This window comes from Salvia miltiorrhiza, chromosome 7, assembly GCF_028751815.1.
Source record: "Salvia miltiorrhiza cultivar Shanhuang (shh) chromosome 7, IMPLAD_Smil_shh, whole genome shotgun sequence".
Lineage (NCBI taxonomy): Eukaryota > Viridiplantae > Streptophyta > Magnoliopsida > Lamiales > Lamiaceae > Salvia > Salvia miltiorrhiza.
Genome location: NC_080393.1, coordinates 40939916 through 40953481, shown reverse-complemented (window position 1 = coordinate 40953481; position 13566 = coordinate 40939916). Strand labels below are relative to the sequence as shown.

Here is a 13566-nt window from a genome sequence, read left to right as displayed (position 1 = left end):
CTTAAATTCGAGTTTATTTTAAATATTTTATTTAAAATTTATTTCTTCAGAAAAATGATTTTAAAAAAAATCAAAACTTTCATTTTATGCAACATCCGTTGTCAAAAAGTTATTTAAATTTATATTTAACACTTTAATTCGATTAGGGTGTTACAACATAGTATCAGAGCATGGTATCAGAGCCGACACTCTCCCAGTAAGGTGTGGTTCGAGGACAAATCAAGAGGAAGCTAGTGGGCCTATGACTCCCTGGGACGAAGTGCGGAGTGATCGTCGGTGCAAAGAGGCACGGACAAGGAGCTGCTCCGATTAGACTTCCAAGTGGAGGGGTGTAGGGATGAACCGGAACACACTCAACGAGATGAATTCCGAGATATGTTGGAATGGGACGACATATTCAAGGATAGCTTAAACGATTTGATTAGGATACTTATACCGACAAGATACATCTTCTGTTCTGGTGCCCACATAGAAGAAATTCCAAGGTTAAGCATGTTTGGCTTGGAGCAATTCAGGATGGGTGAACCCCCGGGAAGTTTCTCGGGGAGCGTGTGAGTAAGGATGAAGCACGCTAGAAAATGACCCGTATTGTTCTGTGGGGACAGCCGTCAAGTCTGGAGTCGGGTTGTTACAAAATGAGTGTTGATGTTGATAAAATTTGTGGAAGATGCATAACTTGCATGCAAGTTAAATCAAAATCACATCAACATGGTTTGTATAAGCCTTTACCAATTCCTAGTGCACCTTGAGAGGATATATCTATGAACTTTGTTTTGGGTTTGCCTAAACTAAGAAGGGGTAAGGATTCTATTTTTGTAGTTGTTGATAGATTTTTAAAAGCGGCACACTTCACTTCATGTTATAAGAGTGATGATGCAACTCATTGAATGTTTTTCAAAGAAATTGTTCGTTTGCATGGAGTTTCAAGAACAATTGTGAGTGATCGTGATGTTAAGTTTGTGAGTCATTTTTGGTGTATGCTTTGGAGTAAATTGGGAACTAAGCTTCTGTTTTTAACTACTTGTCATCCACAAACTAATCGGCAAACAGAAGTAGTTAATAGAACTTTGTCTTTCAGTTTAATAGAATTTTGTCTCAATTACTTAGAACTTTGATTCAAAAGAACTTGAAAAGTTTGGAAAATTACTTACCTTGTATCGAATTTTCTTATAATCGAAGTGTTCATTCAGCTACTAACTTTTTCCCGTTTCAAGTTGTTTATGATTTTAATTTTTTGAGCTTGCTTGATATGATTCCAATACCAATTGAAGAACATGCAAGCCCTGATGGAAAAGGCAAAGCTGAAATGATGAAAAAGTTGCATGAAAAGGTAAGGCTCAATATTGAGAAAAATATAGACCAATACGCCAAGCAAGCCAATAAGGCCCGAAATCAAGTCATATTTGAATTGGGAGATTGGGTGTGGCTACATTTTAGAAAGAAGAGATTTCCTTCTAAAAGAAAATCTAAGTTGCAGCCAAGATGAGATGTATAATTTCATGTGATTGCAAGAGTGAATGATAATAATGCTTACAAACTTGACCTTTCGGGTGAGTATAATGTAAGCTCTACTTTCAATATTGTTGATTTGTCTCCCTATTTTCATGAATCATATTCGAGGATGAATCCACTTGAAGAAGAAGAGAATGATGAGGTCGGGCTGCATAGGAAAAATAAGATGGATCCATTTAATATCAAGGTAGGCCAATTACAAGGGTTAGAACTATGAAAATAAAGGAGCCTTGATGTTTTTGCTAGCTGAAATAAAAGCCCAAGTTCAAGACCGATCTACATTGGGCCAAATGGTGAATATTATTCAAGTTGATCGGCATATTCGTACTTGAAGTTTGGGCTCATAACACATTAGATTTTTTTAAGCCCGAAGGACAAATAAAATGGCTGGATTTTTGTCTAAATAATGAGGCAAACATGAAGAGTTATTTAGTTGTTACATTTTTAGTGTTGTTACTCCCTCTGTCCCACTTTAAATGACCCAAAAAAATTGAGCACAAAGATTAAGAAATGTAAGATAAAGGTGTAAAGTGGTGGGTGGTGGGACAACCCAAAAAATAGTGTTAAATGCATAATTTTATTTCTAAATTTGGATTGGGTCAATTGAAGTGGGACAGATTGATTATTATTTTTTTTTTGTGAGTCTTAAGTAGTAATATGAATATTAGGCTTTCAAAGGTCACTTTTGAGCCTATAAATAGACTCGTAATCACATGTATTTGACACACATTTGACTATAAACAAAACATGGCTTAGCCTTGTTAGTTGAATTTTCTCTCTATTAAGTTTTTCATTTGTTATAGAACTTATCAAGACACTTGAGCAAGGTCTTGTGGCGTTCAATCATACTGAGGTTCTTGGCTGATTCTATAGCCAACGGGTCAAGGTTTCTATGCTCTTAGGGTGGATCAAACTAGATTCCCGATTGAGGGAGACCGCTGCCTAACTCTTATATGTGGGGTTTTTAGATCATCATATCCAACAGGTCCTTCGTCTGTTTCAATCCATATCAAGTCAAATCCTTTTTAATATGCTCATCATCCCTAAGACGATAGGAACTTTATCAGCCACTTTGAGCATAATGTACCACTTACAAAACTATAAAGCGTACCATTTAACATACATTCAACAACTTTTCTTAAGCCTGGATCTTGATAAATAATAATTATCCCTGGTTTTTGGCTCGTGCAATCAACAAGTTTCTGGAAACTCATGTATAGGACTTTTCATCCTCCGCTGAAATTAGTGAAGTTGTAAATGTGACACATCTTCCATGATTATCCTTACAAGTGAAAGGCACAAATATCAACTTGTATCTGTCAAATAAAATACAAAAGCAAAATGAAAATTAACAAATTAACATGTCGACTGTCGCAGCCCGATATAGCCAGTGATAGCGTATACCAAGTATCGTACGACTAATACAAGTAATAGTGGAAGAAATAGAAGTATATCTTGTTTTAGCGGAAGCATTTGCAAACTTTACTCATTTTAAAGAAAGGATTTTAAGACATTTTCTTACTTGGATAAAACATAAATAAGTCATTGGAGGCTTAGCAAGGGTTGAAAAAGTATTCTCCCTTATGGGATATTACAGACATAAGCAAATTAATTGAATAAAAGAGTTTCATCATAGTTATGCAGCGAGATACGTTACTATATGTGTGAAGACATATAGCAGGGAGTTCAGTTACTTATAGAGTCAAAGCTAATAAGATAAGTGTGAGACATAGGGAGACATGGCCAATTGACAATTCCAACAGCCTTCACCCATCCTCACGCCAAGCCAGACATGCACATTTAGAAATACATGCAGGGCTGAGTACCAAAAAACACTCAGTGGACTCATGCCGGAAATAATTGAAATGATGCTCTTAGAGCTATATGCCAATCTTGCCCTTTTCAATGCATCAACAGGATTTAGTGAGATTAAAATACCTGTTCATGTTTTCTGTCATAAACTCATTTGCATCATCATAATAATATCATTAGTCTGCAGACAATATATTTAGAGTATGTTCCAACTATGAAAACTCATATATCATATATATATTAGGTGAAGAGAAGGAGGCCTCCTTCAAATCACCGTGATCGACCGACTAGAGACGGCTCACGATCACCTCTGCGCACAAAACCTTTACTGTCATATAAACTAGTGTTGTCCCCGTGCTTCGCACGGATTAGCACCTTTATGTTTAGATAAATTTATATAATTAAAAGTATTTAGTAAAAGGAGAAGCAGAAAATAGCCTCTTATCATACAACTCCCTAACTTGTTTACTTCTCTATCTTTTGATTTTGCTCTCTTAGCCCCTCAACATATCATAAAGAGTGCAAAATGCTCTCTGCTCTTAACGGACACTTAACACCGTTAAGTATTTTTCAATTTTTTAAAATTTCAAACTAATATTTCATACTTTAAGCATATAATTTTTTTGAATTTAAATTTAAATGTTTGTAATATTTTTTTTAAATAAAATCATTTCGGAATACACACACACACTCTCACTGCGTTCTTGTAACAATTAAAGTTAGATGAGATTTAATATACATATATATTATCAACAAAAAAATAAATTGTACCAATTAATATATAGTATATAAAAAATAAAACATAACAAAGATAACCTTGTATTAATTAAAAACACAAAAGCATACACGATATATGGAAGTAGAAATAATTCGATAGACAAAGATAACCTTGTACTCCCTCCGTCCACCAAAAATATGCCACGTTACTTTCAACATGGGTTTTAATAAAATGTGAGTAAAGTTGGTAGTGGAGTAAGGGTCCCACTTTAAATGTGAGTGGAATGGTGTGAACCCTACTACTAAAAATGGATGTGACATATTTTTTGTGGATTGACGAAAAAAGAAATTGTGGCATATCTTTGGTGGACGGAAGAGTATTAATTAAGAACGCAGTGAAAATGTGTGCGTATTCAAAAATGATTTTACTTAAAAAAATATTACAAACATTTAAATTTAAATTCAAAAGTAATTTATATGGCTATAGTAAGAAATATTAGTAAGAATTTTTTTTTAAAAATGAAAAATACTTAACGGTGTTAAATATCCGTTTAGAACATGGGGGTATTTTGCACTCTTTATGATATATTGAAGAGTTAATAGCCCAAAATCAAAAGATAGGGAGGTAAACGTGTTAGAGAGTTGTATGATAGACGGCTATTTGCTACTTCTCCCTTAGTAAAATAATACAGATATAAACATACACTAAACTTTGATTAAATAATTGAGGTTTTGGCAAATAAATCACAAACTTTTTTGAATTTACAATTTTAAAGTGACTTTTGAAGTGTGGCGAATTAAATCACAATCTTTTCAATTTTTGCAATTTTATTCCCTTAATTTTTTTCGATTGTCGGATTAGGACTATAAGTTTTAAAAAAATAAATTATCTTTGTAATATATTAGGTTAATTGTTATATTTAATTTAATTAAGTAGATTTTTACTAATATGGTAAAATAAAAAAGTATTATAGATACTCCATATAATATGTGCGGACTTTTCATAGGAAATCTATATTCTAAATATTGCAACTCAAGATGATTAAGAAAGAAAATTATCAAACATGCAATTCAAAACACAAACATGAAACAGACGTACAACTAAATAGCCAATTGACAAAAATATTCCTAAAACTATTCTGACTCCAGAGCAAATATCATCTTCATAAAGTGAAATTAATATATTTAGCACTAAACATTTAAATTTGGAAAACTCTTTGAACAATACATTATAGTTTAAAAGGCAACAATTTTCTACAACATTAAAAGAATTAAGCGAATATAACCAACAATTTGACTCATAACCAAACCTACCATCAACAATCTCATAACTTCTTCTGGTGTTGAAACAGAATGCATTATACCGATGATGTTTCTGTGACGACCTTGACATGATTCAAGGATGCTCAACAATCCCCACATACAGCTCGGTTCATTTTTCTCATCAACTTCTTGAATTCTTGATGATCTTCTTGCCATGACTAATCCATATACTCATAAATGAGCTTTACTACATGAAAATCAGAAACTGCATAGAGAGAAAAATCAGCAGAGATGAGTGGAGATATTCTTCAAACAACTCACTTAAAACTGCCAATTTTTCAACATCTTCCCCATTTTCATGAACTTTTTTTTCAAACATGTCATGGGAGACCTAGTCAGCTATAAAAAAATTCATTAAAAAATAATATTCTTCAACAGTATTTCTACCTTCCATTTCATAACATTGCATACATTTTTTTCTTCTTCTTCTTTTAAGTTAAAGTTAAGAGCAAGACTAACTGATGCTTAATGCAAAACATGCAAAAACAAAATTCAGATTTGGCCTTGCAATATCTTTCAGCAATTGCATATATTCCAGTGAAATATAAAATGAGATATGAATTTAAAATTAAAAATTTGGCAAAATTAATGAAGGAGGGTCACCTCTTTGAGCTTGTTAGCATAAACCTCAGAAGCAAGAACTCTCTCTCCGAACAACATCACCGCCTCTTCAACCGACCGGAAAGGGGCGCTTGTGTCGATCTCCGTCTTATTTGCCGTCATCACTCCTCCGCCTTTCATCTAAAGGGGCTTTCAGAATTTGCAGATATAATAAAAAAAATTCAAGAAAACCACATCCTGAACTACACAAGCTATGTTTGGGTGTCTACTTATATCAAAATCAACAACACCATAAAAAGCAAAAAGAGAGAAGAAGACATCATCTACTGCAAATTTTTATTTTTGTTGGATAAATTGTGGATTTCTTCAGTTCAAATATCATTTATCAATAAACAAAAACTGCACATTACAATAAAGAACACCAACAAAGCAAGGAGAGAAGCCATTATTGGCCATTTTTCAGACCTTTTATTTGCCCAGAGGAGTCGCCGTTGGCGTTTTTGATTTTTTCTTCGGCGAAGGAGAAGTCATCTCCTCTCATCCATCAGGTGGGTGGTGAAGACGTCGACTTTAGTAAATTCGCCGGAGTAATTTTTCTGATGTCTGATAGGAGTCGCGATTTTCTATTTTTCATCGAAGAAGGACAAATCATGTCACCTATGGAGCTATTTCCCTATGCAGACTGAATCGGAAGAAAAGAAAGAGGGGAGGCGACGGAGGTTGAATCGGAATATGGAGAAGCCGCAGACTGAGTAGAGGAGGCGGCTGAGCAGATGGAGAAGGAAGAAAAGAAGAATAACTTGCGTGAAAACCAAAGAAATCAGGACAAATGAAAAGACTTAACCATCAACTTTAGAAAGAAATAGGGAAAGACAATTTTGTCCAAGTATGTTTAGGCGGGAAAATTTTGAGAGACTACTTTCCTTTAGTATAATAGATAGATCAGTCAAAGGCCGATATCTTGCATCATGATCACAGTCATGTCTTTCATAGAGGCAACATATCATACTTCATTCTCATCAATAATAAATATGGCAAGTTGATAATTTTCATAATACTCATCAATAATACTTCAACATTCTTCATTTTCATAAGATTTGCATTTGAACTCATTATCATGGTAACTTGCCATAATAGAGTTAGAATAAAGTCCACCTGTCTCAAGGGTCGATGACGTAAAGCACAGAGTCGTACTAACGTCGGCCGTCACTCGAACCTTTGGTGGTGTACGTGGTTTAGATTGCCATGTGACAAAATAAACTCTAGTTAGAAATTCATCTTACTAATATCTAATACTTATACTTTCATCATATGCTTAATCTCATCTTATAACTTCTCTACTATTTACCCAATTGGACCTCCCAAGTAATTGGATATCTTATCCAATTAAAAGACTCTCAATCTTATAGGTAAATAGCACTCAAGTAATTCACATAGTCATACTTCAAATCAATCAATTATTCCACATAATTCATTTTCACAATTTATCACAATAGTCAAATGACTTAAAAGTCATTCTATGAAACTTGAAATCTTTTACCCTTGTAAGTAAATTCTCAAATATTCAAGTAAGCTATGGAATATATATAAAATTTTCCAGTAGCACTTTCATGACATAACATGTATTTCTTATCAAAACTTTAAAATGTTCAATACAATATCAAAGTAGAAATTTCGAACACCTACAACTTACTACTCTGCTCTGCCTCGACTTAAAAGAATAAATTGTTTCACCTCAGAAATCTCCTGGATTTAAGACTTATACCGTTGAAAACCTCTTTGAGTCTAGTTTCATTTTAAAAAAAGTAGGGTGAAAAACTCCAAATGGTTTAAGAGATATGGATGTTTTCCCACAGTCTACCAGATTTGGCAGTTTCAGACAACTGGAAGTTAAGATTTTTTTAAAAATAGTAAACGTTGCCCAAATGGCTTGAAATTCGATCTACATCTTTATAACACATGTATCTTTCTGCCATAAAAATTTGGATCGATGGATCAGCTGGTTAGCAGAGCTGAGCTTAGCAAAGCTGAGCAGAACAGAGCTGAGCTAACAGAGTAGAGCCGAGCTTAGCAGAGCAAAGCAGAGCTGAGCTGAGCTGAGCTAGCAGAGCAGAGTTGAGCTAACAGAGCCGAGCTGAGATAACAGAGCTGAGCTGAGTTAACAGACAGAGCTGAGTTAATCAGAGCAGAGCTGAGTTAACAGAGCAGAGCTGAACTAACAGAGCATAGCTGAGTTAATAGAGCAGAGCAGAGCAGAGCTGGAAGTGCAGAGCAGAGTGTGACTCCAGTGACTGCCCTTCCAGTTCCGGCAGAAAATCACGACACCTCTGTCTACCCACCATAAAAGTTTCAAGATTTTTGGATAAGGAAAACCTCGTCAACTCAGCAATACAGAAGCTTAGTGAAAAATTCTCAAATCGTTGAAAAACCAAAGCTGAGATAATCAAAGTCTACTTCACATATCCTCATAGATCTATAAATTCCACCACTATATTCATGCTTTTTCATACTAAGAACTCATCATGCTTCAATTGTATACATGCTTATTCTTCTTATACATACATAAGATGAGGATATGAGCTTACTCCCAACAAAATCAACGAAGGTGGAGTAGAGGATGATGCTTGGTATTTTCTTAAAGCTTGAGCTGGAGATGAACACTTTTGGAACCTTAATCTTTTAGTATATTTGGTGAGACAAGAGGAGAAAATAGTGAGGCTACATGGAGGAAGGTGCTGGACGAACTTAAGAGGAGGAAGAAAGAGAGAAACGTGCTTAGAGTGAGAGGTGATGGGATGGTGTGGTCTTATCACAATAAATGCATAATCTTCAAGAGATTGCTATGGGATGTAGGTCTTAGGGGTTGAAAATGGGAGAGTGCCGTGGGTTAGGAGGCTGGAGAGTGAGAAGAGAGAAGAAGAGAAGAGAGAAGAGAGAGAGATGAGAGAGGTCGAGAGTTGAGGGGGAAAGGGAGGAGAGACAGAGAACATGGTTTGTGAGAGCATGGATTGGGGAAGCTTGTTGGCTAGTTAGAGTTAGGTCTAGCGAGGGGTTACTATGCATGCATGTGTGCTTCATGTAAGGGAAAGAAATAGAAAGGAACGAGAGGAGGGAGATAGGCGGGAGAGAGAGATATATATATATATATATATATATATATATATATATATATACTTGAATAATTTATTTCTCATCTTGTGTGTAGGAATATATCCCATGAAAATATATCTATTTATGTGTGAGGAAAAATTTATCTCAATTATGATATTACTAATAGCATAATAACAATGCATCACTAATTCATATGTGAATATTCTACCAAGTAAAATATTTATATCACATAGACATTTCAATAAAAATATAGGGCGAAGATAGGTTTCTCAATGATAGAATTTATAAGGCCCGAGAAAATAATATCGCCTCCTAATAAACTCTCAATAATTCTTATCTCATTTATTCGCCCACGTGCATAAATACTCTAGCTACTATTTAAAACTCAATTTAAGTTCGAGCTAGGGCACAAATAGCTTCTCAAAATACGAGGTGTTACATCGACAAAACGTGCTTATGTTATTGAAACTATATGCGTAAAGGTACTTTACAATATACATAAAAAGAAACAGCTTCTCTGAATACTTTGTATTTATCCATTGCTATTGAATCAATCCAAAACAAACATGTTAGCTTATCAGAACCAACAACACTATAATCAAAATTGAGCCTACTATCAATCTCTGAGCATCACAACCATGAACATATGCACACAAGTAACGTGCAAAATTCTTAAAATCAATACTGGTACATGCCACTTGATTGTAGCTTCCAACCAATTCCTTAAACAACCGAAATGACTTAACATGACCAATTCGATCTAAGACGGTTCAAAACAAAAGTCTTATGACCTTTATCCGAAACCCGAATAGACCTCAAGAAATATTTATAAAGATCATAAGCAAATCCATATGTGTGTTCCTCATCAAATTTTGAATAAAATAACCATTACCATCAACAACACAATTTACAATGACATGAGCCTTGCAGTTTACCCGCGTAGTCAATCTACGCTTTTTTTTTCTTTTTTTTACAGCACAATTATCATCAGAAACACTCTTCTCACCCTTCTTGCTACATAGAACTAGCCTACGATAATAACTCCACTCTGAGAACGTTTAACAAGACCAAGACGTGCCTCAAGACCACAATTAAGTGCATACACTTTATAAAAGTTTTCAGCATCACCTAATAAATCAAACTTCCTCCCAACATAAGGTTTATCTCCACTATCACATGTTGGTATATATTCCTCAATAACACACGAATTTAGTACCAAGTCTGGACCACCTATATATAAGATGGATCCTATAGATCCACCCCCTTAATCTAGTATATTGATCCTATAAGAATGGGCTCGCGTAGTACTCATGTACTATTAATTTTGGACCACGTATTTTGTCCATGTGACGCACCCAAGTACGTGACACATGGCAGAGGGCATTCAAGACTTTAAAGGCAAAATACGCACATGGGTGAAATCAGAATAAATTTTTTGAATAATAGACTTTTTTTAGTTTTTTTTTAAGCTGACATGTTTTTCATGCATAAGTTTGCACACAAAAATGCATAACATTGTACATAAAAATGCATTGCATTTTGCGTTCAATAAAATATTTTTCACCATTGACCCCCGTCGAAATATTTTATTTATTTATTTTTATTTTTAAAGTTATGCATAACATTTCACACAAAAATGTATAACCTTGTACACAAAAGTGAACATTGTACCAAAAATGCATTGCATTATGCTTCCAATCAGGTATTTCTCACCGCTGACCTCTCCTTCCCCCTCCCCCACCCTTTTGAACCATGCATAAAACGCATATATTTTTATGTGCAATACTATGCATATTTGTGGTTATGCATATGTATTTTTGAATGCAATGTTATGCATGAAATACATGTCAGCTTAAAAAGTAGAAAGAAAAAATTGTCCCCCCTCCACTCGGTCTGAACCATACAAAAAATACATGAATTTTTGTATGCAAAATTATGCATTTTTATGAGCAAAGTTATATATGAAAAATATTTTAACTTAAAAAAATTAAAAATAAATAAATAAATTTTTGCAATAAAATATATGAGAGTGAGTAAGTAACGAGATTAAGGTTAAAAGAGAATAGATAGTTGGATGCTAATTAGGATATATGGTATGATCATCACATAGCAGAGAAGAATAAATAACACAAACAGTTTTCTTTTAGGATTGAATTTGAAGAGAAGAGACGCTGAGAATCCTCAAAAAGATCTTCTTTCATAGTAGGATGCGGTTGACTTCATACTCAACGGCTATGATGATGCGAGTGCTACGCAAAGGCGACAGATCATCAATGTTATGTGTGGGCTGCCGTAAAGCATACCACCTCTAGCTCTATGTGTGGATATGAAACTAACTTTGCGTCTCTCCTCTCTCTCTCTCGTATAGTTTCTCAAGTATAACACAATCGTTATATAATGAACAGAAGTCCCCCCCAAAACCTAACCCAAAAAAAGTTGAAGTTATTGTCATGGAATTTCAATTTATAAATATTGAGTATTTAATTATTCAGGCATTAGCCCTAAAAAAATTTAAAAAATTATTCATGCGTTAGAGAAAAATGTTTGTGAGTGTACCCTTTATAACTGTTTGATCATCAAGTCACAAGTTGGTTTTGACAAATCTTGTCAGCTAGTATACCAAATCAAAATGATTAAGCTACCAATTAAATTGCTACACATGGGCCCTGCGTAATTAGGGATTTCTTGGAAAAGCATATATGTATCATTTGACAAAAGTGATATGCAGATTGATTAGGATATATACAAGACGAGAGAAAAGGGAAAAGAGAGAAAAGAAATACAAAAGTCAATCAATGGCGTTGAGGCGTTTATGATGTGAGTTGGAAAAGGGAAATATAGTATGGTGTATATAAGCTAATTAAATTAATTAAGGTGGTAAGTATAAAGAGTTATTTAGAGGCAGGCAAAAACCTTAATAGAGTGGGTAAGTCAAGATTGTCATGCTAGATTGAGGTGCATCTCATCTCCAATTTATAATATGTATGTATGTATCATGACAAATAATTGATGTTCCTCACCAATTTAGACAATGGACCTCGGATACCCTACACCATCAAACTTGCATAAAATTGGCAGCTTTTAAATTTCACTTTTACTATATACTCCCTCCGTCCCGGCCAAGACGCTACATTTACCTTTCGGCACGGGATTTAAGGAGTTGTAGATTAATGTTTTAAGTGTGTAATAATAAAGTGATAAAGTAGGAGAGAGAAAGTGATAAAATAAGAAAAATAAGGTAATAAAGTGATAAAGTAGGCGAGAGAAAGTGATAAAGTAAGAAAGAGAAGATAATAAAGTGATAAAGTAGGAGAGAGAATGTAATAAAGAAATACTTAATTAGTGTTAATTAAGTGTTTAAAATTCCTTATTTTTGCCAAATATAGAAATGTAGCATCTTCGTTGGGACGGCCCAAAAAGGAATATGTAGCATCTTGGGCGGGACGGAGGGAGTATGTTGGTTGGTGACTTATTCCATTTTATTATTTTATTTATTATATTCTTGAGGGATTCGCTTCCCAAAAATATAGTAAGATATAGACACATTTATTTCAAAAAGTTTACGCTTCGTACAATAATGTAACTACCATATAGCAAATTAAGCATGTTTATTAATATCGACACACGAGTAATTGGTACCGTGGAATAAGCCATCTTCTCGCATGTTTATTATAAACAAAACGTATGATTTTGATTTTTTTTGAAAAAAAAATTAGTACCTTTAATGCTCATTTGCCATACATAATAAGAGTGGGTTGTATACCTATAATATTATAATAGTTATTCATTTCAAAAATTAAAGTCTTTTATCAATTAATGACACATTATCCATTATTTATATCTTTTGGATTAATTATGTATCACGTTACACTTTTTTACATTATATCTTACCAAATATGATATAGATATCTAATAAATTAATACATATCTCAGTTAAAGATACCACATATTATTTCATACCAAGTAGCAAACGAGTCCTTAAGATATATAATGCGTGAGACTTAAGTGCTCGTTTGGTTCAAGTAGATGAATGGAAAGAGAATGGAATCAAATAAAGGAATGGAATGGTAACAATAACCATTACTTTTATTGAGTGTTTGGTTTAACAATAGAAAGGAATCATTAGTAAGGAATTCTCTTTCTTTTATTTCTCCTCTATTTTGAGGGGTAATAAATTGGATGATTGGGTTACCTTCAAGTAAGGGTAATACTTATCTCATTACCCAAATCAAACAATAAGTAATGGATTCACTTACTTGATTCCCTTTCCAACCTCTAAAAACACCCAACCAAATGTGGGCTAAGAAGGTAACGACTGTATTCTAATTTAAACTACAATCCATGTAATGGAATTCCTTGGCTATTTATGGACAATCAAGCTGCGGAACGTCTCACGTATTAGAAGATGTCTTAGCGCCGCACCCCTTCCCAACTCAATAAATAATGGAATTATTTTAAAGTTAATCTATCAATCAGTAAAAAATGTTTCTCAACGTAAAAAACATCCGTGATTAATTAATAAACTCTCCA

At 34.0% G+C, this 13566-nt stretch overlaps 1 long non-coding RNA gene across 1 annotated transcript; it reads right to left on the bottom strand.

Moving 5' to 3' along the window:
* Positions 1 to 5291: 5291 nt before the first annotated feature.
* LOC130992958 (uncharacterized) lies at positions 5292 to 6729 on the bottom strand. The gene is made up of 3 exons (XR_009091520.1): positions 6391 to 6729; positions 5968 to 6105; positions 5292 to 5569 (listed from the first exon to the last, which is right to left on the bottom strand). It is a non-coding gene; the product is annotated as an uncharacterized LOC130992958 (long non-coding RNA).
* Positions 6730 to 13566: the final 6837 nt, after the last annotated feature.